We start from the raw sequence: 24857 nt of genomic DNA on the forward strand, positions 1-24857 counted from the left end.
GTTACTGACCTACGTTACCCCCAAAATAGAAGGAACACGTTATCGTTACCCCTACCCATAAAAAGTGAGGCATGCTACTCTTTTGCAACTTTTTATTTCTTCATTAACAAAAACAAGGTTTTTTGTTTGTTTTTGTGACAGCGTTTTTTGAGACTGGTACAAAGAACAAAGGCGTTTTTTTTTTCTTTTTTAAAAGCGTCATTTTTGCGCGGGGAAAAGATGGGAAAAATTTCTGAGTTATGTGAAATGAGTGCATTAATTAATGACTTGGTGCCTTACTCTGCCTTTGAGCTTAAGTCAAGACGCAGCCGATGCTACGAGCTAATAAGGCTAATCAAGCAGCGTCAAAAACGCAAGTCACTGGGCATTGTTTTGTTTATGATTGGTTCAGCGATGATAGGACGCGTACAAAAACATGACGAACATCATATGGTGCCCTTTTGACGATGTCTGATTGGACCCATCAGCTCGTAGCGCCGGTTGCGTCTGGAATTAAGGTGAAACGAAGTATAAACACACGAAAAAATGTAAGCCTACTTATTTTCGGGTCTTGGGAAGAATATGTAACCAGTAACGTAACTACGTTACAGGTTACTTTAACCAAGGATGGCAAGTACGTTACCCGTTACGGGTTTGAAATATGTAACGAGAGCGTTACAGCGTTGTAGAAAAAAGTAACGGGTTACCAGGAACGCCGTTACTTCGCGCACGTGCCGTTCTCTCGTTTTACTTTTAAGACACCTTGGACGGAGCCAGGTCTCGCGAACATGGGGGGGAAAGTATACAACGTTCGCGTATTACGAGTCAAATCCATCAATGAAATCCACAACAAAAGCTGCCGGCAGAGTTTTTTTTTTTTCATAAATATCACGTACACATAACTACAATACAGGATATAGTATTAGCAAAGCGAAAAGCAGCAATAAAACAGACAGGGCAACCGTTTCGGGAAACGCGAAGAGGCAGCCAGATGCATTCAGCCATTTGCGGATATGTGGACCCTCATTTTGCGATGGGTATTTCGAGGCAGGCTCCCATGCAGCGTGTAGTGGAGGATACCGCCCCACGCATCACCGAGGAATATAGCGACGTGGTAAAAGCGCCGTACCAGGCGGCATTCATTTCAATTGCTCTCCGCGCCGCGAGCCCATCTACTCAAGGGACCTATAGTAGCGTTCTCCTCTGGCCCCAGAATGGCGGGGTGGAACTGGCAAGACCAGCCATATCCTTGTCCAACTGCATTTCGCGCCTTTTTTTTCTTCGTTCTTATACTTTCCGACGCTTGCTCGAGTTGTTCACCGGTTTACCCGGGCGTTCCGGTGATATTATTGAACGATGTCTGTGGTTCCGGAAATGGAAATTGACGAGCTTATATGGGGACGACGTGCACCATCTTCAGCAAGGCCTTCTTCCATCTCCAAATTGGGTGACTAACGTAAAAAAAAAAAAAAAAATAACGAGAAGAACGTTGTGACGATAACTGTGATATGGTTCAGTATTAATGTGTCGATAAAACACAGATGAGACACTGGCGGGCTTTAGGTGATTAACTTACTTACCGCTGTCGATAAAGTAGAAAAATTTGTTCAAACTTCTCATGTAGTCAACCCGACATTGTTAACGAGAAGACGCGATCGCCAACTATTTATGTCTTTTTTTTTAATTGAGCGGTTGACATAATAATGGCTCATGGAGTGGAAAGTCCTCACTCAGGACTGGAACTTAAATGAATTGAAAAACGGAAAAAATCTCCGATATCGTGTTCGCGCTAACGGTGTCGCGCAGTGCACACCAAAGGCCCGAAATAGCTGTCCCTTAAAGTTTGAGCTCTGAGCTGAGTATTTTAGTCCGTACTGTGTGAAACAAGCTGCGGCAGTTAATCTTGCACGGCGCTTGAATAAAGAGCCGATGCCTTCAGATGAGGAATGGGGCGAATCGTTGATTTAGCGTTTGTTGTTCGAAGCGGATCGGATCTCCTTCGGTCAGTCAGGAATCTCTTGTATCATGTAACGATGAAAAGATTGGTAGAAAGTCAGCAGATGATACCCTCTGCCGCCCAAGCGTGTCTTGTCGACTTCGGGAAGATCGGCTTCCTGATTACGTGAAAAACAAACCCGGGGTCCAACCCATTGACGCAGTTACGTCAACGGAGGTCCGTCCTGATTGTCCTTAGCATCTCTTTTACACAGGCTACAAGTACAGCGCACTGTTTGTGTACGTCTGCTCGTCCTTCGACCGGTAGTTCTTGCGCGGTTGTTAGTTTCTTTTTAAGGTACGATCGATAATGCCAAGGACTGACGAACGACCCACGGTTAAAATGAAAGGAGATATGAAAGTTAGGTGATGAATTAATCACTAATAGTATAGAACGAATGGTACTGAATGGACTAAATTTAGGGGAGGAGATGGCCTTTAAAACTGAAAAGCACGGAGTTTATGTATAGTCTGCCTTAGAGTGGGCTCTGAGGAAAAGAAAAAAAAAGGGGGGGGGGGGGGGGGTGGGGAGGTTTTGATATTACTATAATGCTACCGGAGCTGACACAAACTTCAGCAATACAGCAATACCGATAAGAGGATACGTAAACACATATAAAACATTCTTTTTTCTATTTGTGAATTGTTTGTTCGTTCGTGCGCACTCGCGTTTTTATGTGCATGGACGCAAGATATGTGCGCTCGCACTGCAATAACTATATTAATGTAGAAAGTAGACCGTCACAGAATTCGCACAACTTGAAGAAAATATCTGTCCACCACTCACTTTGATGTTTGAGCTTGATATCTGAATCCCGTCCAGAAAACGGACTGACGAGGTTAACGCAATTTACGCATACTTACTTCCGAAGTAAGCAGAAATCTAAAAATATTATAGCGAGAAAAGCATTACATCATGAATGACGAACCGAGTCAAGTCTTGTCGAACCACCATCAATGCTTGGGTACGTATCGTTATCAGCAGCCCAGTGTATCTCCCCACAGGAACCACACAACCAAGTTCAAGAAGCAAATACCAAGTCAGTGGGGGTAATAATTACGCCTCATCGCGAACTCATCGTCGACAAACATAGCGTACCGAGATCCCAGACCCATCAACCGCATCGCAAACCTATTAGGACCTGATCATCTTCCCGTTCAACCCAATGTACACCAAAGCCGAAAAACGAACACACACACACACACACATACATACGCAAAAAAAAAAATAAAGAAAAAAGATGGACATAACGGAGCGTCATTCCTCATACGCGAACATGATGTATGTTCGGACACCCGGGGCCGAGGAAGGAAGGCAAAAAAATGTTTTGATTACTTCGTGATCTTCTTGTTTTTATCGTCGCCGTAGCTCAGGCCAAAGCGCAGGAAACCCTGAAAAATGACTTCCAGTCGGCAGCGCTCCTTTCTTCCCCGCGTTCGCGAACAAAAGAAGCGCGCTCCGATGCGAACGCTCGCTCGCGCGCGCCGCAGACGACGACCCGATCAAGGGGTTTAGTCCTACCTTCCGTTTCATCGTGACTCGGCAAACGGCGAAGGCTGCGGTCCTAGCGAGCCAATCAGCGTGTTGAAATGAGACACGTGATTTCACTTTATACCGCTGGTTGCGCGCAGAGCTCTCAAAGCCACGAGCGGAAGTGAAAGAGGAAAACCGCTTTCGTAGAAATTTTGATTGAAGGGCTAATCTCCGATAGGAACAAAGGCGACGTCTGAGCGAGTAAGTAGTTCCTCCTTCCCCTCTTCTCCAACTGCATAAGTTACGCCCTCGACTTCTGTACGTTTGGTAAAGGCTGTCATGTGTTTCCTCTCCGTCTTTCTGATTGGCTCGAAGGGACCTCAGCTGTTCGCCCTTTGCCAAGTTGCGGCGAAACGAAGTCACCTCGCTGCAGATCGCCGTTAAAACCTTCTTCGACGTTATTAGTGCTCCGTCGGCGAGGAGAGCGCGCGTGCTAAGAGGGGTCAAGCGAGCCCGTTCCCCGCAGAGACCGTGCGCGCTCCGTCGGAGTGCCTCATTAGTCTTGTTGCTAGAGGCAGCGAAGACGGCATGAAAGGAGGCTGCCTCAAGTATTTCCCGAGTCTCCGTTCGGAGTCAAAATTCGGGTTGAGTTTGGCGGCATTCACGGCACGCTGCAGGATGAGGCGCATTCTGGAACCTGTTTGTGCGTGGTTTGTGTTCCGGTGCTCTGAGCATTCGATGTTGACGAAGAAGGATGCATCAGGCCGTGTTGCGCAGAGCTTGCACAAGGCTCGCACGTGACGTCATTGCACCATGCTTGTAGACATTCCTGCCTTTTCAATATTAGGAAAGGCAAACACAGCGGTGCGAAAAGTATGCTAGAGAAGGTGCGCGTTCTGCAGAAAGGCGGCTTATAATAATAATAATAATAATAATAATAATTATAATAATAAATTTATTTGTACATAATCAATGCAATAATGACGCAAGGCCACTTCGTCAAAGCCGGCAAGGGCTTCTGTGACTGAACCAGAGTATCACTGGTAACAACATTCTCAAAAACGGGGGAAAAAAAAGTGGAGGAGTTGAGCAAAAATGAATATAATAATAATCATAGTGAATCCTTTTTTTTCTATCATTCATTGATGGCGGAGACCGAAGGAATAAGCTACCGACAGGCAGCTTGTCGAGCCCTCGGTCCGCTTACAGTGGCAGCAATGAAAATAATAGAAATATCTCAGAGAAAGCATGTTACAAAATTAAAAGATCCAGAGATTTCTAATACATGCACTTAGTTCCTTTACGTGGTAAACAATGTCAGAAACAGAACAAGAACACCCCAGAGACAGGTTTATCATAGAATATAAATATCTAAAGAGTTTTCTAAATACTTGTATCATGGTTAAATTTCGACCACAAACAGGCTGCGTCAAGCGCTAAAAAGCAAGCAAACAAAACTATTCACCTCCTTGAACTATACAAAATATCTCTTTCATGCTGAAAGATGTAAGCACTATCTTAGCAAGCAGAACCTTAAAGAACTACAAGTATATTGAACTTGGATTGTATAATGTAGTATTAATCAAAACAATTTTGGTTTCAGTATGATCGTACAGATTTTTGGGAAGCAAGTATTTCAGCATTTCGGATCCGTAATTAGTTCTGCATATATGTATTCACCTTCCAGTATTCGCTATGACGGGTTGAGTAGGCGGTATAGTCCCTAGTTAATGAAGCCAGTGATTCTAGATTTTGGGTATTACGTTTTAATTCTGATAGAAAGCTCTGACTTAACCTATAGGTATACAAATTAAAAATGTTTATAATTGAAAGTTTCTTAAAAAAAACTGCGAAGCATTGCAATCATAAGAGGCCGTACAAATAGAGCGCAACGCCTTTTTCTACAATGCATGAGTAAAGACTCTTGTCCAAATAGTTTCAGATGATTTATTCCATCCCCGTTGGGTCGAGATACAACCTTCCGTCACCACGCCCGGATCCAACCTCGCCCAAAAAAAACTTTTTTTGGCTTATTTATCAGCCTGTTCCATCTGCTATCAACATCACCCTCGTGTCCGCTCGTGCTCGCTTCTGATAACCACTGATAGCACACCTACCAGTCATGCACGCCTAAGCGTGGCATGACAGCATGAATTCTTTCTAAGTTGGCAATCGTGGTTGTGCCCCACACACGATAGCAATAAGGAGTTGTATAGTAATGATTTAACTTTTGTAGGAAGTATGGAGCTGTGACGCAGTACTAGATCGACTGCCTGCGATAATCTAGATAAACATAATCTATCTGCTTATTCTAAGTCATGTCCTTCGAAAACAACACTCTACTCCAAGGGTTTTAAACGAGTTTGTTAATTAAATAATGCATGAGTTGTATAAAACGTGTTTGAAAATATAGATTAATTTATTTTTCGAACGAAAAAAGACTGCCTTGATTTTTTTGTAGCATTAATTTTCAAATCTCTAGACGCCTACTCGTGCAGTTTTAACAAAGTATGATTTGCTATAGTTACAATATCACCGGGTTGTTAACCAGAAAAAGAAAAAAAAAAGAAAAAAAAAGGCAAGTATCATCTGCGTATATAACGAACTTTGCGTTCAAATTATGATGGTTATATCATTAATATAAATATTAAATTGAAGGGGGCCAAGCATACTCCCTTGCGGAACACCCGAGAGAATAGGTTCTATTTCGGAGCAGCGTTCATTTATGTGAATGCACTGACGGCTGTATACTGTAAATAGAAACTGAGCAGAGAAAGGGCCTGGCCTGGCAGACCATAGCGCTCGACTTTATGAAGTACTCTTTTGTGGTTTAGCAGATGGAAAGCCTTTGTGAAATCCATAAAAACCCCGAGTGCAATTTCTCACTCTTCAAAGTTCTGCAAAATGACTTCTTTTGGAGTAAGTAACACAGATTCATTAGAATAATTTTTGCATCAGCTTAATTGACTGGAAATGAGCACATCGTATTTATTTAGACATACTGTCAAATGATCATGCAATAGCTTTTCCAACCATTTTGAAAAGATAGGTAGGATAGATATAGCCGTATAGTTACCAAGATAATATTTGTTACATTTTGTATATAACAGACACTTTAGCGAGTTGCATAAGTTCTGGGAACACACCCGTTTCTAAGCAAAAGTTGAAGATACCTGACAAACAAGGAGCTATCAGATCTATTACGTATTTGATAGGGCGAACTTGAACGTTATCACAGTCCATACTGCAGCTATCTTTCAATTGCCTGTACTTCGAGATTACCTCAGTGTCATTATAGGGCTAAGAAAAAGCGAGTTACTGTTTTTGAGATTCGAAGCCAAAGAAGCTTATTTACACGTGCTGTAAACTATGTTATCAAAAATATGTACGAAGAAGTCATTGAATTCGTTGGCTAGTTCTAAGCCACTAAGTTGCCGTTCACCCTTTATAAGCGTTCCGATTGGTTTTGGCACTAGATTTCGATTTTTTACTGAATTAAGTTTTTTTACAAGTGCTACCCGAAGTGGAAAGAAATGAACTTTCGATATACTCTGCTTTACAAAACGCCGTCATCTATGTCCCGAGTTTTTACAAAATTTTGATATAGGACGCTTTTTATTCGAATTTCTTTTAGGATTCCTGGGGTTATCCATGGCTTCCGTATTTTTTTTTTTTTTGATAATCTCAAAGCCTTCAAGGAAAGGGATGGGCGTATAAACGCTTACATTCCATAAGGCATCGTACGCTTTGTTAGCATCGTTTAAATGAAATAAAAAAATTTCAACTTATGGAGGATAATTCTAGCCTAAATGCGTCTAAACGTTGCGTGCTTTGAAATCGTGCTTACCCGCTACAAAAAGAAATACTAGAAAGTGGTCGCTTAACTTGGAATATGTAGTCACGGATTTAACGTTTTGCAGATTCGAAATTCGTAAAGAGATCAATGATTGATTGGGCAGAGGCGGTATTTCATGTGGGTTCAGTTATTACATTGAGCAAGCCATGAATTTATGGCTTGATTGTGACGTCACCGCACCACGCGTTGATAATAATTTCCACCTGTTGCTATTTTTTTTTTTAGAAAAACAAACCTAGCGGTGTGAATTTTATGCTGAAAAAGGTGAGGGCTCAGCAGCAAGGTCACCACAATGTCCGCTGATGTAACACCGGTGCAAATCATGCATACATGACTTGGACTGATGTCACATCATCACCCGGTGTGGTGGTCTTGCTGCTGAACAGCTGAACTCATATACCTTCTGCAGCAGATATTGTTGCACCAGCAAATTAATTTTTTCCCGGCAATGACATTTGGCAATGACTTCAAGCATGATGTGATGACGTCATGTGGAAGACATAAATAGATGGCAGGTATTGACGTCACATCAGTGGCTAATGTGGTGAGCTTGCTGCTGAACGCGTATACCTACTGCAGCACGGAATTTGGTCGCCTCTGCAGGAACAAGTAGGAATGACCTCCAGTGCGATGCAACGACGTCACGTGAAAACCACGTAGAAAACATTCGCGCTATCCCGGTCTCGTACCTCGACCGGGATTCAGGCACGACGCGTGATGTGCATTCAGCATACTGTTTACAACGTGTGTGTGTGCGTTCTATGAAAGGGTAGACATTTTTGAGCGGCTTTCTAAAGCCTAGTCATCAATATATAATCTTTATCTAAACCTTAATGAGAGGAAAATAAACTAAGTAGAGACACGACGGAAAATAAATATTTTGTGTCAAGTAGTCGTTAGTCTATTTTTATTGTATCAGAGGTTTGATTATGGTGCTTCCTCACCAACCGGCCTGTATACTTTCTCTTTTCATTAGAGTCATTTCTTTAACAACTCAATACCTCATTGCGTTCAAAGAAAGTATCAAGACGGTGGACTGGCTTCTGAAAATTAAACAAAAGGCTCATATGCGTGTTTTCCTTCATGGAGAGAGAAGGGGGGCTGGAAGTAAGTTTTGATAGAAACAAGAGTCTCAATTTCCACTTCTATTTTAGCCACAACAAACCACTCACGATCAGCGGTCAACTAACCACGCCTACGTAGAAAATTACGGCGCGAAGCCTCAATGACACTGATTGATCCGGTCCACACCATCGAAGGACCAAGCTCGATAGGATCTTCCCATATATATATATATATATATGAGGCTCCGGCGTCGCAGAAGACGGAAGAACCGCTTGCACTTCATTTTTCTCCTTACCCCGGTATAACGAACCCGACGACGGCGATACGTCCCCAAGAAGAACACCGCAGTCCCCAGCCTGTCGTCATTGCTGTGTCGCGCGCGATCGCACACACCGCCATCAAAATTTCGTCGCACGTCGGGCTCCGTTCTTTATTGTCCAACGGCCCCCATAGGACAGGGTCGAGCTTTCCTCCCGCAAGAAGAACCTTCGTCCCCTTTCGATTTTCTTTCCCTACGTTTTCCCTCTTTTTTTCTTCTTCTTTTGATCATGGGGACAGAAGCGGAAGCCTCAATCTCAGACGACACTGCGAGCGAGGAACGGGGGAAAAGGGAAAGAAAACAAGATGGCGGTCAAATAGAAATAGACCGAAGCTCGTCGGGAACCGGACAGCCGGACGGTGGGTCGAAAACAAACGGCCAGTCCGGGGGCTCGTGGTCCGGTGCCCAGCGTCGGTGACCGAGTGCGGCTGTCAGGCCGATGAGCAGCGGACTTGTCGCCCGAATCGGATTAGGGTTAGAGCACCGAGATTCGGTAGATCGCTTCTCTTCCTCGCCCTAATGATTAGTCGGCAGCCGCCGCATCGGGGGCGAGGGTTTTGGGAAAAAGTGTGGAGAGGCAAACTAATGCGGCGAATACGCGTCTTGGGGAAACGGGATTCTTAGGGAAGGTTGGTAGAAATGAGAATGTTGGGGCGGAGGATATGAGGATCATACGGCCTCTATGAGAACATCCTCACACATGCGAGATGAGAATATCACTATTCTCATACAGGCTATATGACAATGAACAGGATAGGGAACATAGGGTGTTAGGGTATGAGAAGGGCGAGGATAGAAAAAGAGGGTATGAAAATGGTGAGGAGAGGGAAAGAGATCAAGAGAGTTACGAGTTTAGGAAATGAGGTTATGTGCGTTTGAGAATGGCGAGAACAGGAAAACGGGTACCAGGATATGGGGATATGAGAATGGCGATGATTAGAGGAGGAGCAAAAATGTAGAAGGAGGAGGCGATACGCGTTTTGAGGAAGGAAGCTTCGGGACAAGAGTATGAGAAAAAAAAAAGGAAATATAGAAGGAAGCATAGCAAGATAGAAAGAGTGATATATATATATAGAGAGAGAGAGAGAGAGAGAGAAAGAGAGAAGTAGAGAGAAAGAGAGAGAAGCATTTGGAAAACGGAAGCATTGGGAGTAAGTGTTGTGACCTTTTGTTAAATCTGGGAAAATACGAAGGTTCGCCCAGCGTTGAAGCACAAAGTTAAACTGGTTGGGGAAACGTTTGAAATTTTCTTAAAATTTGACGAAGTTCAATGTTTTGAACAATGCTAGCCAATTACTACGCAAAACTAATAAATGAGCAATTTTCACGATAGGTTGTATTTAACGTTAAATAATAGTTACCAACGTTTGCGAAATACAAGAAAAATCACGCGAATTTTCAGTGACCTAAATCCCGTAAACTTTCCATTCCTTCTACGCCAGGTTGCGTCGGCACATTTTTAACTTCGGCGCTTGCGCCTAATAATTCGAACTTTAGTGGAACTTTGTTCAAACTCTTCGTTAACAGGCTGGAAATCAAAAAAAGTCAAACCTGGTTTACTTTGAACCTCGGCAGGTTCGAAGCAGCCCCAATTGAAAGTTGGAAAATTGTCGTGTGATGCAGCCATTAGGCTATAGATGAAGCGGAAGCAGTAAGATTTGGGAGAGTACAAGCAATTAGAGGGGAGGGACAATCTGGAGGAACCGGTGGGAAACTATACACCGTTTCACCCTACGATGGACTGCAGAAGAAGGCAACGAGCCATCGACACCAATTGGTAGTGCGGCGATTTTTTTCAGCTACCCCCAATTAATCATATTTTCGCAATCACCCGCCCTTACCCTTTCCGGTACGCTACTTAGTATCCCTTAATTGAAAATAGTCATCGTGAAATCGGTTGGTGAAAACGATGCCAAAAACACACATTCAAATATACACGCGCTTCCCAGTTCCGTGACGTGTAGGGAAGGCCGGCTTGCAGGTCGAGCGGGCAATCTACAAACGGACTACGCCGAGCGTTTGTTTCGTACTGCTGCTGAGAGGGTGCTGCGGCGAGCTTCCAAAGCATTCACTTGACGGTGCTTGGAACCAGTTGGGAACAAAGTCTATACAATCCAAAGAGTGAGAACCCGCCTTCCACTAACATCACATTTTAATGGCTGCCAGTAATGACTTTCCCTTTAAAAAAAAACAAAAAAGAAACACGGTGATGGCCAAAATTGTAAATTCAATGACTTTACGATAAAAAGAAAAACGTATTTTGGTTTATATTTGGGTTGACATTTGAGCGCTGTCTGCTGGTGTGTTTAGCACATTTTCAGGCAAATCGGGGCTATGAATGAAACCCCTTCAACGTATTAAGTGACTACACGACTACACCCCCCCCCCCCCCCCTCTCCCGCAGCGCTGCATCCCTTTTTCAAGGTCACGTGACACTCACATGTTTTGCGATTGGCTTGGATAACTCGTAGCGTCTTCTGAGGTTCATCGTTAGTTGGGGCGGAGGATAGATTAGGGAGAAAAGAGCCGCAGGGGAAGTGGGTGAAGACCGTTTCCGCGGGAAAAAGACGTAAATGAGGAAAGAGGCGGGCAAAATAACATATGTAATAAAACAAAATGGAGGAAGCAGGTTTAGAAAATTGGATTCGTTAGGGAATCAAGACGCCATCGGGATGGTCGCTACCCGAAGTGTGTTGGTGGTCTTGGACGTTTTTCCCGAATCTGACGGAGGTGCGACGGGCTTGTTCGAGTTTAGGCTCGCTTTTAGCGGAATGTAGACTCATAGGAAGTATACTTTCTGCCTCTAGGAAAGTTCATAAATAAATATAGATATCAAATACTATGCAAGGTAATAAATAAAAAAAAAGAATAATGTCAGAGGAGTACGAAAATAGGATGGTTGCAGTTGTCACACGAAGAGAGAAAAAAAAAGTCCTTTATAAATGTAATTTTTTAACTTGTCTGCTCCTGTTTCGAGCTGCTTTTGTTTTGTCGCGCGTTATCGTCTTTTTTATTTAATTAGCGCCCACTACAATAACTGTGGAAAGGTTGCGAAAACGGATATTACACACCACGGCTAAAAGTTTCTATTAAAATTCTGATTCATCACAGGAAAAAAGAAAGGAAAAACGGTTCATTTAGTTAACGTGGCAGTTTATGGATCATAGACAACGCACAAAAGGTGCCCCATTTTTAGAACTGTTGACAAATTGGGATGTCGACTGCAAATGAGAACAGCGGCATATCTTCCTTTTTCTGTCAGCTCTGCCCCACAACTCCCTGTTTATAGCACACACGCGTAGTGTTCATTAATTTGTCTTTAGGGGCCTACAAACAAACATCTAACACCATACAGAAACAAACACGGGCACCAACCACTTCATAAAAGACGCAAAAAAACCGCTCAAAACTAAGAAGTTTTATGCACGCAGAAACGGTCGGGCAGCTGATAAAAGAAGGCCTTCTACAATTCCTCCAGCAGTTTCACTCAGACAAACTCCCTTATGTCCTGCGCCCACCCCACAGCAGCGCAACCCACCAGGCCCCAGGCATCTTTCTAGTGAGCTTCTTTTGTCTAAATTTTTCTTTTTGTATATCTCAGTGCGCTCACGTATAGCTGGAGACACAAACGTAGGAAATAAGTCGGGTGATAAATTAGGCTTGTCAGAGAGCGAAGCGACTCCTAACAAATGGTAAAACACACAAAAAAAAACTATTTCAAAAACTTCCACTAAAAAGAAAGAAAAAAAAATTCAGTTTGTAAAGTGGAACCCAGGACCAAGCGGCTGACGAAGGTTGACGTTCAAAATAGTAAAAGAACGAACCAAACGAAACGTTAAAATGAAGATACACGAGCGAGTGGATTCCCGAGTTTTCTGCAAGACCTACTACACCGGCTAGAGCAATCATGTCCTTCGTCGCTTTTTCTACAAAAATGCAGTAAACGTAAGCGCGGGAAAAGAAAACGCGCGGGAAGACGCGGGAACAGAAAGCGCGGGAACGAAAGGGGATAAAAAGGAGTTAAAAGAGGGAAAGCGCGACGAAAAAGAAAGGGTGTCTGCCTTCGAAGACAGACATCCGACCGAAGTCTGGGCAACGTCGTTTTAGACTTGTTTTTATTTTTCTGTTTTTGCTGAGAAGTAGTTTCTTGTATATCTGCGCGCTTGGGGACGCGATTCAATGTGTGTTGTTCCCGGTGAAGCGTGCGCTGTATAATTCAAATGAAAAGGGTGGCGCTTAGAGGACTGGAAAGCGTTCGTCGGTTCGTTCGGGCTTGATGGCGAATTCATCTTGTCATCTCCCGGGTGATATGAACATACTGACGCCATTTTAAGACGCCTTATTAAGAAGAAAAAAAAAAGGGGGGGTGAAGTAGGTGTCAAGAGAAGATATAAGTTTAATTGAATTGAATTACATTTATAAGATTTTTCACTTATCGCTCCGTAAGCGAGGCAGGGTTCAAAGTGCATAACACTTTACAGGTTCGCTGCTTCCCTACAATGTTCTTGATCCGGGACAGCCAGTGTGTTATCTTGTTGCTTCTTCCTGACGTCGGGCATGGTTTCTTCAAAATTCGCAAGTTGTTAATTCGCGCAGTCATTCTAATTTGATGTATTTGCACCTAAAGGCGAAAACAAAAATGACCAGGAGCGGAACATAGAGAAACTAGACACGAAGTGTATTATAAAATGGGAAACATATATAGAAATGATTTAACAGCACGAAACAAGGTACACGATCCAACACCCACGGACAAACAAGTAATTAAATTTTTTTACGAAAAAAAAGGAACCAGCTCTGGATTTTGGTTAGTCGAACGATACACCACCAGTTAGTTAGATACCAGTAACATACGTTGGATGCAATTATAACGACGCATTGCAAATGGCGCTCAATTTTAACGAGATATTCGTTGCTCTAGAACAGGAGCCTCCGAACCCCGGCCCGCGGGTCAAATCCCGACCGCGGAAGTCTTCCGACTGGTCTGTGACTAACCACGGTCTCTCCAATGGAGCCCGGCCCGGGACCCGCTTCCATTAGGCCAGTTGCTAGCGGTGCAAAGAAGTGTGCGTAAAGATTTGGCGCCCCGACGGGATCGAGATGCGCAATCTAAGGTACCAGAAATAACGAGATAAACTGCGTCTGCATTGTAACGCGGGTTCTCTCGTCATATCAGTACCTGATCATTGTCATCACCAACATTACTATTCTCAGTCATCTAAAAGGATAAAAGCGCGAACTGAAACACGGACTAAATCGGAAACATGTATCCACAAGGACAGGCGCACTTACAACTGAATTTATTAAAGAAAAAAAAAAAAAAAAAACATTCACCTAGTTAGACCGTCGTTCACCATGCCGATAACAGGCCATGAACCGATAACATATTAGCAGTCTTATATGAAGCCATTTAAATAAAACAATTCCTTCTCCAGCAGAAAATTAGACGGCATGCTCACACGCGTTTCACCCGCGTTCTTGATAAAGAAAGCTTTAACGATTCCTCGCTCCGTATCTTTAAGCGTTCTTTTGACAAACTTCGTCGAATCTGATCGCGGTTCGCATTCTCAACGCTTGCGATGCTCCGGAAACCCCCCCCCCCCCCCACTCCCCCTCCCCCCGCCCTCTGAATTGTTATGTACAGCGAACGTGTGCTCCCTCGCCCAATCATTGAAACGAAGTCCCGTCTGTCCTATATAAACACGCACACAACCAGAAACTGTGACTGCGTTACAATTTTTATCGCGTTCTCATATACATTGCGCTTAGCATCCTTTGTCACACCTATTACATATTGTCAGCATTAGGTTTATCACCCTCACTCGTCTTTCGCACTGCACGTACGTGCCAAAGTTCCCATGCGCTTCGCTTTATAGCTGGTTAGTTTTCTTGGCCAGATGTCATAATTAGCTAAGTATAAAACTTCAAATTGAAGCATATGCATTAATCCATCTTAGGAGTTAATACTTTCTCTAACATTCATTTCTGTGTTCGAATGAGTATCTAGGTTTATTTATTTGGTGTTTTTTTTTTTTCGCTTATGATTACATTTATTTTTTTTTTCTTCCCCCCTCGAACTGCGACAGATTGCTAATTCAGCCCCTTAGACAAAAAGTTTGGAGATCTCTGCTATAGAACACATTGACGCTTACTATCGTGTCGTCGGTGCTGTAGATAGTTATAGTTGCTAAAATTGATTAAATTCTATTTCGGTGCCCCCATCTATATAACTCCTCATTAAAACGCCAACAAAGCTCGAACAACCGTTGAATATTACGTCACACCAGATCAATTTGCGTAATTAGAAAATCGACTATCAAGTGTTGAGGCGAGCGAAATATCCGCGCTTTCATCATATTTGCATGTGCCACTGCATGGTGAAAAAGCACACAGCGAGAGGCCCGGTAAAAAAGTATATTCATCGTGAAACAAGGCGCTATTTAAAATACATTTAAAAAGTGTCGAATAACCTCACCGAAGCCTCGTTTCTTCGGTACCCCCCTCACTTTCCCCTCGACCAAAATAACTAATCTATTTTTAATCCGACGTTAATGCGACAAAAGCGCCAGCCTTAAACAATGACACACGCAAGAGACCAGGAACCACCGAAAACACTCAAAGGGCGAGGCAAAGTCGACCAAGAAAGTTGGAGTAAGCTCTACATAGACGTAGCCGCCGGAAACAGCACAGGAAAGGATCGGGCAGAAGTAGTTTCGGTCAAAAAAGAACCAGAAAGAAGGTGCCTTATCGATCTGGGAATATCTAATTAGTCCTCGAATCGATGGACCAGCGGATCTACTCGTGGAGAAAGAGCGAGAGCTGTTCTCCACAGCTCAATGTATGCCGCTTGAAGCTTTGTAAAACGTGCCCCCCCCCCCCTCCCCCTTATCGCGGGGTGGGAGGGGGGGGGGGGGGGGGGGGTGAGGGATGACGAACCTACAAGACCATGGTATGGTCTCCGGGACTTTAACATGGAACCGCATACTTGAACAGGTCTCGTCCACATGTTGTGGGCCCATGTTCATGGAAACGAGGAACCGCGAAATGTTATTGCAATTTTATTTTTATTTTTTAAAGCAGACGTTTTGCGCGGTCATAAGTAAAGTATTTATTTTTGTGTTATGTTTATATGTTACAAGAGCTTGCTTCCGATTTTGGGATGAACATGCGTTTCCTATCATGCTGTGAGGAAGCTTGGGTAACGGAAAGTCAGACTGCCGTAAAATGCACTCTGGTGCCTCCGATAGATCAAGTTAAGGCACCGGAGGCTTGCTTGAGTCCATAATGACAAGAATCTAATCTTCCACTCAATTATAAGATAAAAATAAATTGCTGGCGTAATGCTCTTTTATTCATTTATACGTGTATATTAAAGACACTTTACTTATAAGGAAGTGCACGCATGGTGGAGCTTACATGATGCATGGTGGAAGTAGCATAACAGAAGGGTTTGTCTTGTCTGCTGTATTTGGAAACCTATCACGCGACTTTTTTTGTCGCAGACAGACTTGTCGTACATTGCGGGTAATTTATAAATCTATAACCAGACCATGACAATCGCTGGTTTTGGGATAAGAAAACTTGACAATGCAATCTTACCTTCACATGAACTTGCACATGATAGAGCAGAGCCAACGTCGTGACGGGACACCGTTGATGAAAAAGTCTGCGAAAACAACGGATAGCACAAAAGGTTAGCACAAATCAAGAATATACAGGCGAGCTGGTACAGAAAACATCATAGTCTAAAACCCGAGACACGGAGAAATAAAATAACATGTTTTATTATATCTCATCCTATATTACATTTGTGAGTAACCAGTCTATATGAACATTAATGGAAAAGTGTAAGCATAGCATAATTCTTACAACGTAGGCTGCAGAAATTAAACTTCATTGGCAGAAAGAAAAAGAAACGCCTACGAGGGAAACGATGTCGTTTGACAACGAATAAAACAGCCCCTCATTGAAGACTTGTGATCAGATATCTATTCGATCTAATAATCAAAGTAACCAGGCGTGTCGCTTTTCTAAAGGGCGATTCACACACTGCCATCGAGTTTGACCGAGCGCAACTGCGACTGCTTGCGACCTACGGGCTGCTATGGCAAACAGCTGCGTCGGCTCCAACAAAATCGGTTTTTACCCTGTTTTGTTAGAGCCGTCGCAGCTGTTGCCACAGCAACCCGTAAAAGGATTAACGTCACAAGCGGTTGCAGTCGCACTCAGTCAAACTCGCGAAAGTGTGTGAACCAACCTTCGTAGAAAACTCAACTTCACCTAAACAAGTTCCTAATAAATCCCCCCCCCCCCCCCCCCTCCTTCCCGAACAATCAGACAAAGAAAGCGAAAATCATCCATCTAAGGTTGAGCCGGAAGCAGAATTCAGAGAATGCGATCCGGGCGGAAGTACGTCTAAAATAAGTGTACCACACTCTAAGACATGCCTCCGCGTCTATTTACCCGCGAAACACTCAAAGAGCCAATCTCTGCGATCTACGATATCAGCTGAGCAAATGATGAGGCGGAACATCTGTTTAGACCTCAAAATTATGTCTCCGCTGTAGCATTACACAATGCAAGCAGGACGCTTTGCACTGCGTAATGCCAGCGCGGACTTCATTTTTAGGTCGAAACGGATGTTCCGCCTCATCATTCGCTCACCTGATTTCGCAGATCGCAGAGATTGGCTCTTTGAGTGTTTCGCGGCTAAGTAGACGCGCAGGCATATCTTTCAGTGCCCTCACTTACGGAACAGGGCAAAAGCGGAGCAGTGAATAGGTGGACAAAGAAAATGTTCCAAAGACGATAGCGTCTAAGAGAGTTAAAGAGAACGTCTGTTGCTTTGAATCAATCTCGAACACCACGTCAGCAAAATTTAACTTTAACCATGACCTCACAACTCTGTACAGAACTTAGCGGCCGACATCCAAACCAGTTCACGAACTTCACGCCATGGAATGTTCGAGCGCCTAAAATTGAGCACAGGTCCGGTCAGTAGCCCAAAACTGCCAAATCGTTTTTTTTTTCTTCCGCCGTATTTATTTATATCCCGGACAACCGGCACCGTTCCTCGTTTACGCATTCACTATTCCCCGCTCACGCCTGAGCTGACAGTGCGGTGGGAGCTACGGACTCGCCGGACCAATCAACCGCTTGCCTTGCACCCATGATCCCTCTCTCTGCGCGAGGTATGGGCGAGAGCGGAGTCACGTGACTGAAGATGGACGTATGACTACTCCAACCGGCGCGTAGCTTCCACTGCACTGTCAGCTTAGGGGGAGAACGAAATGACGCGTTTGACCGATTTAAAGGGCAGCGAGCGAAGGGCTTACAACGCGCGCCGCGGACGTTCCCTCGAAACGAGCTGCGTTTGAAATATTGTTCTCTCCGCGACCGGCGCGTGTAGCTTTGAACCGCAAGCACTCTCTCGATGCGGACTGATGGATCGTGGATTGTCCGAATTGTTTCACGGAGGGCAAACCCCTCGTGTGTTATTGGAGAGCGCGCGCGTGTTAAATGCGACCGTCGAGTGTTTAATCTTAATCGAACAAACTATCGCATCTCAGAGAGCTGTTTATGCTTTGTGAAGTTTGTGCTGTTTGGTTTTTATTTTAAAGTGAACAAAGAGGGGGCACAAAATATGCAAGTATAAAATTCCAAAGCAGAAGTGTGAAACAAAACAAAAAAATTTAAAATATAGACTAAAAGAAACGCGACAAAGAAAACGTTACATTCCGCGCCCTGTTGGGCGATAAGGAAGTCTATATACTGGTATGTTCATCTTCAAACAAGCTGACCAAACAGACGCAGTGGCTTTGTGTTTTCCCGCTTCGCCTTAGAAAAAAAAACGACAGCGATACAAACATCTGGCTTATTCGTGAACTTATCCTTTATTTTTGCTTAGCCAGGATGCTTCAAACCAGGCACGTAGCCAGGATTTTCTTCCGGGGGAGGGGGGGAAGGGAGGGAAGGGGGGGGGGGGGGCGCCATAACAAAATGTTGTATGTGGGGGAGGGGGGAGACAAGGCCCCAGTAAAATGGAAGATATCGAGGGGGGCCCGGGCCCCATGGGCCTCCCCCCTGACTACGTGCCTGCTTCAAACCGTAAACATGAACCCAAACTTTCTGCAGTATGAACAAAAACAGCAGTGCAAAAGCCGTACGCTTTCTTTGTGGCGGCGGATTTATGGAGGACCGCATCTCACTATGAGCGACGGTACATTCAGATAGCCGGCCTCGCTTGCGTAAATATACGTACGCGCGAAACATCTTTGGACTCCAAGACGGCTGGTGGTCAAAATAATAATGCGCGTGCGCGTGAACGTCAACCCTTCGTGCATAAATAAACGTGCAATAAAGACATCGCTTGTCGAAAAAAACGAAACAAGACATAAAATAAGCAATTTCTGATGAATATAAAGTCAGTATGATTATGGTATCGTGCCTTCCGGGTGTACATTACGTTATTGGATTTGGCGTGGCATGCTATACCTCGGTCTAGAAAAAAAAATAGAAGAGAAAAACACACGCAGAAAGGCGTAAACTGGATGAGATGCGGTGCTGTGCATAAAGTTCGTCACGTGCTTGGACTACGTCTATGTTGCGAGATTTATTCCCTCTTATATCTGGGGTATTTTGTTCATTCGGACCCTTTTCCTGAATTTGATGACTGGGTGTAAAATCTGGGCGTGGAGATTGCGACGGGGAATAATATATGTGAGCCTTGTTTTCTTATTTTTAAAACCGGAAATAACCTTTTAGTGTAAACTGGGGACCATTTCCAAGTCTTCAATTCTTAACTAGATGACTTTGTTGTACGAGAATATGCAAGGTTACTTCCGAAATAGGAACGCTATCTGTAAATGGAAACTTTCAACGCGGAAGTCGACTCTAATATATTGGGATGTAAAATAATAAAAAAAAATGGTTGTTGATATTACTAGCTGTCATTAATATACAATGACGGAAAGTCGCAAAATTCATAAATACTATGTTCTGCACTCTTTCTTATATTTTCTGCCGCTACTGAGCGAGCTATCACCCAAGATAAGTTAGAAATGTCAGGGAATAGAAACGGCACTAGAATAGAATAAAATCGGGCGTCGCGGAACAGTTGGTCGTGCATGTAACAAAAAACGATCCGTCTGAATTCAACTTAAATCAACGTGTGCTCTTCTTTAAACCGGCGCAATAAATGAAGCGCAAAAAAAAAAGGAATAAAGCAAAAAAAAATATATTATTGGAAACGTGTATATATGTATAGGGTGTTTTTTTTTTTTTTTAAGATTAACAGATTTGTTTCAAAAAAGGCGTGAAAGTTACACTTAAGCGGTTTGTGCTGGTGAGCTATACAGCCAGGAGGACATTATGTAGATGGATAATGTTTGCAATAAGTTAGCTAATTAATTGCAATTCGTTAATTAACTCTACAATTATTGAGAATAGATATATGCTTCCAATTTTAAAGAGCGTCATCGAAAACCACATTATCAACTTTTTTTAGAACGACTTGAAGCTCGTGGGAAACTCGGGGGCACACCAAAGTTACCACTCGTGAAGCAAGCGCAAAGCTGGCAGTGGCGAACGCTATGATAATCTAATCATCCGCGGCTAAGCAATCCCTGAGAAAATTGACCGACATCCACAAGGTATTGCTGGCCCAGCGTGCGACCTCGGGAATCGAAGGTTACGCGCCAACGGAGCTATTCATGGGACGAAGACTCTGCACAGACGTGCCAGTAAAGTCCGAATTTCTCCAACCTCGCTGGCACACCACCGACTTTTGCTCCAGGAATGCCTTATACAAGGAGAAGATGCGCCAACATTATGACGAGCCCGCAGAACATGTGAGCTCGTCACCCTTCCACCTGGAACTGAGGTCAGGATTCTGAGCGAACCCTACACATAAGTGCGTAGGGTTCGCTCACAAATACTATAGCATTTAAAAGGGTGTCAATACTCTGAATTCAAATGACTTTGTGAAAAAGTACCCGGAAAAGGCATCCATTTTGCGTGACTGGGAAATTACCGAACCGTGTGCGTCGATGAGCGTAAAATACCCGACCACTGTTTCTTCTTTTCTCTTTCTTCTAAAAACCACTTTGAGATAGAATCATCGCGTAAGTGCCGTTTCGCGTGTCGACGTCTTTCGGAGGTAGGCAGTATTATAGACTCGGCCCAGCTAGCTGACTGGCGGTGATGGAGCGACGACCTAATCAGAGTTGACTGGGCCCTTTAGTGCCGCAGGCGCGCCCGCGGGTGACAGCGCTGTGACAGGGTTGACGGACTACTGCGTGGGCGCACGCTTGTCGGTTTCCCGTAGCTTTCTTTGGAACGCCGTTCTGTGATGCTTGTTTTCTGACTGGTGACGATCTTGGAACGCGCTTAAACCAGGCTTTGCCTTTCTCCAGTCCCCCAGGTCGGAAGAGCGCCCGCAAACACAGAACAAGAATTAGACAGGCAAAACCAGGTTAACAAACCTAACGAAATGTGCGCCGCAATAAGCAAAATGTTTTGTGCGGTTCACATTGTCATCATCCCCTCTTGATACCATGGACCGTGTTCATTAAATGATACGAGGCTATATTTCTAACTGGTACGAAAAAGTGGCCTGCAAATCTGTTCGCGGTTTTCTTAAATTCACTGCATTGCCCTGGAAAGTTAGGGAAATCCTTAGCAAGACCCGTGACGTGACAATCCCTTGCTTTTATCGCGATTTCTGCTTGTCATCCATCGTTGACCACGGAGTTGATATCTAGTGTTACATTAGGATACGTTGACAGAAATTACACAAGATGAACATGACGTGTGACGCGGCACCCTTGTCAAGTCCTGTGAGCGTGTCAGGGATTCTGCCGATCTTTTTATACAAGAGAAACAAAACCACTTCAGCACCGTGGTTTTTGTTTCCCTTGGTTTAGTTTTAAAACTACGGACTAATATAGAGGGAGTTGCCGAGAAACAAGAGCGAGGTTTTTTTCGGCTCGGGTAAATAAACTATGCATCCCAGAAAGCTCGAAATCCGCGAGAATGTGACGCTGGCGATTTGGATAGAACGCAAAAGTTTGTGAACATGACGTTACCTCGATCAAAACATAATTGAGAAAAACGAAATCTTTTGTATTATACCTTGTTTTCCCATCTTTCCTTTTCCTCCTTTCCCCGCCCCTCCCCCATTCCTCTTCATATTCGACGGTGCCACGTTTCCCAGCCTGGACTTCCCAGTGTTCCTAGACGTACTCCCGTACCGCGGTTTCATGTTATGCGCAGAGATGGATGCCCGACAAGGGTTACGTGCACCCGCGATCGAACACGCCGACATCACGGAAGCGGTAACACAAACCCTGCGCCGGCTCGGAGCCATGCCACGGGGGCCCGGGGGACACGGATCGCCGGCCGCTATGCCCAAAATGCCGCTCGACCCGGAAATTTCGAGGGGCACGTCCCGCAACACTGTGCCGTCTGCTCCCTCTCGCTACATTCCATTTCACTTTACGATGAACCGCGGCGAGCGCTACGAGCCATCCCAGCCAATCCAATGCCGGGAACGGGTCACGTGACCACTCGCCGGGCCCGTCACAGAACCCCTCCCGAAGGTCACATGATACTGACACAGCATCGGATTGATTCTGATGGTCCGCAGCGCCCGCTGTTGTTCGTGGTAAGGTGAAATTGAGTACACACTCCATTATCCCCTAACGTGACAGTGCGGTGGGAGCTATGCACTTGTCGGACCAATCAACAGCCTACGTTTCACATCACCTGACCCCGCTCTTACGCGTGGGTGTGGGCGGGAGCGTGAACACGTGGCAGAACAAGAGACACGTATGACTCGACCAGCGAGCACGTAGCTTACACCGCACTACCAGCTTGCAACGCTGCACGTCATGGACGGGCGGTTTGGCGGACGGTCACACACACCGAGTCGTCTTTCAGGCCGCGGTGTGCGGGTGATGATCTAACCACAGAGAATCAGTGCGATGACCGACGGTCCTAGTTGTTAGTGTCGCTCTGCTGGTTGACTGATTACGCCTGCAGCTTTTCCGGGCAAACTGTGGTGCCCCACCGACCGACCCATGATGCACATTTCCTGACGAATCCTACGAAGCGGGAGACTATACATACTCCTATTATTCGAGTCATGGTTCGAAGAATGACCTGCCAAGTCTTCTTCATCGAGGCTAAATACATTGCCCTTTACCCGATACGTCAACGCCCTGTTTGCAAACTAGCCCGCATTTTCCCGCATTAGGTGTGGCCACTGTGTGTACGGAGAAACCAGATTTCTGGTACAGGAAGTGCCCGTGCATGCGCAGTACCGGCAGCAGCGCCACCGTAGCGACGTGACGTCAGAGAGCTCAGTTGGTGTATGCGGGGCGCAAGTTCGTCTGCTTCTTGAGCACGGGTTGCCGTGGCGTCAGAACGCCGAGCTCTGATTGGCTCCGATTCGAAGGATAGTGGATATACCTCAATGCTAGCTGCCTTAACGTCTACCCACTATCCTTCCGATCGAGCCAATCAGAGCTCGGCGTTCTGACGTCACCGCAACCCCTGCGCCAGAAGACTACGGACTTGCGCTCCGTATAGCATTCGTCTAGGAAAGAACGCACTGGCCTTCTTATAGGAACTTGGGTAGATAGGGTAATCGACCACGGGCACAAAATGGACGTTCGTGTGGACCCAATTAATTGGTTCATGCACCCGAAAAAAAAAACGAGAGCAACAATGCATAGAATTAAACTTGAATGGGGTACACACAGAAACAAGAAGGGTGGTAGTCTAGGCAATTCGACGCTGCCAATCTGCTCGAGCTCTACAATTTTCGGTTTTAATGTGCAAAAAAAAAATAAAAATAAAAAGATAGCTGTTTGAGCACGAGCATTCTTCGGAGTGAAAACAAAGCAAGAAATCTAAGTATACTTTATTTAGAAACTACAAAAGGCCGCGGTCAGACTGCTAATACATTGTACTAAAGACAGTCTGCAGAAACTGTCCGAGGCGTACTTCATCCTTGTACGGCAGCCCCATTGGCAGAAACTGTCTGCCGACATGTTCGAAGCAAACCCGCTTAATTCGAACATCCATGAAGCAAACCCGCTTAATTCGAACCTGCTTTGAGGCGTGTCAGCACATAAATCTGTGATCGTGTCTGCGCAGGAACTCCGTGTCTCTTTTATGATAAATGAGCAATGTGACTGGGGCTTAAAGGATAAATAAAAAAAATCGTTTTCGTTGATTTCGTTAAAAAAAGCGTACTTTTGAAAGGGCATGTTTATAAAGCAAATACAGCAGATATTAGCCTTTCAGGAAATCACATTGCGCTCATTATATTGTTCTTCCTCTCTAACGCGAATTACCCGTCCGTCAATTTCTCCGTCCGCGAATCGATAATCCCTCGACTACGGCGCGCTGCGAAGCTAGACAAGTTAAAAAAAGAAAAAGAAAATGGTCGTACAACCCTTTCTTCCCGTCTCCGCGTGTTCCAACGTTATAGCCGCCCGCCGAGCAATCCATCATTGTACCAGTCAGTCCGGATACCGAAGGCAACGCCGGTACACGCCGCTACCGGTACGCACGGAGCTAAATTGCAGGCAGCAACAAGCTACGCATTTTTGTTGCTAAACTCGGGGTGGGAAGGGGAGGGGGGGGGGGGGGGAGGGGGCAGGGTTAGCAGGCTCCAGAACGGAAGCAGCAACTTACCAACTCCTGGAATATATATATCTTAGGCATGCGCGAGCTTTTGACGAACCTCGAAGTTTCGACTGGTGTCGGCGAACCGCCGAACTTTTAGGAAAGTTCGGCGAAGGTCGACATATGGACAGTAAAATCTAAATGCTACAAAAAACAAAAACTAAAAAAATCTAGAATTTCGTGAAATGATGTATATGATGGGGATGGACAGCTCAAAGAACGCGGACGAAGATAAGAAGCAATCAAGACGGGACGCTTCCGTACTCGCAACTGAAACGTAATAGCAGGAAAGGTAAGAAGAAAGCAAACAACTAGTTAGGCATTCAAATTAAAATAAAACACGGATATATTTTATTTTGTTTAATACGAAGAAAGCAAAACACAAACAGGGTTACAGTGACACACATGTACAAGCGTTTTCTCCCCTGTTTGTCTTTTCCGTAATAATTAAGTATTAACCCAGAACGCTCGTCGAA

At 44.6% G+C, this 24857-nt stretch overlaps 1 protein-coding gene across 4 annotated transcripts in view; it reads right to left on the bottom strand.

Moving 5' to 3' along the window:
* LOC8032277 (latrophilin Cirl) overlaps positions 1–24857 on the bottom strand; it is a 395876-nt gene that overhangs the window by 236596 nt on the left and 134423 nt on the right. For all 4 annotated transcript variants that reach the window (XM_042289522.1, XM_042289525.1, XM_042289521.1 and 1 more), the window contains exon 2: positions 16288–16354. The gene's annotated coding sequence lies outside the window, so the exon portion shown is untranslated. The remainder of the gene's footprint in view (positions 1–16287; positions 16355–24857) is intronic.

This window comes from Ixodes scapularis, unplaced genomic scaffold (assembly GCF_016920785.2).
Source record: "Ixodes scapularis isolate PalLabHiFi unplaced genomic scaffold, ASM1692078v2 PGA_scaffold12__126_contigs__length_90152505, whole genome shotgun sequence".
NCBI classification, from domain to species: domain Eukaryota; kingdom Metazoa; phylum Arthropoda; class Arachnida; order Ixodida; family Ixodidae; genus Ixodes; species Ixodes scapularis.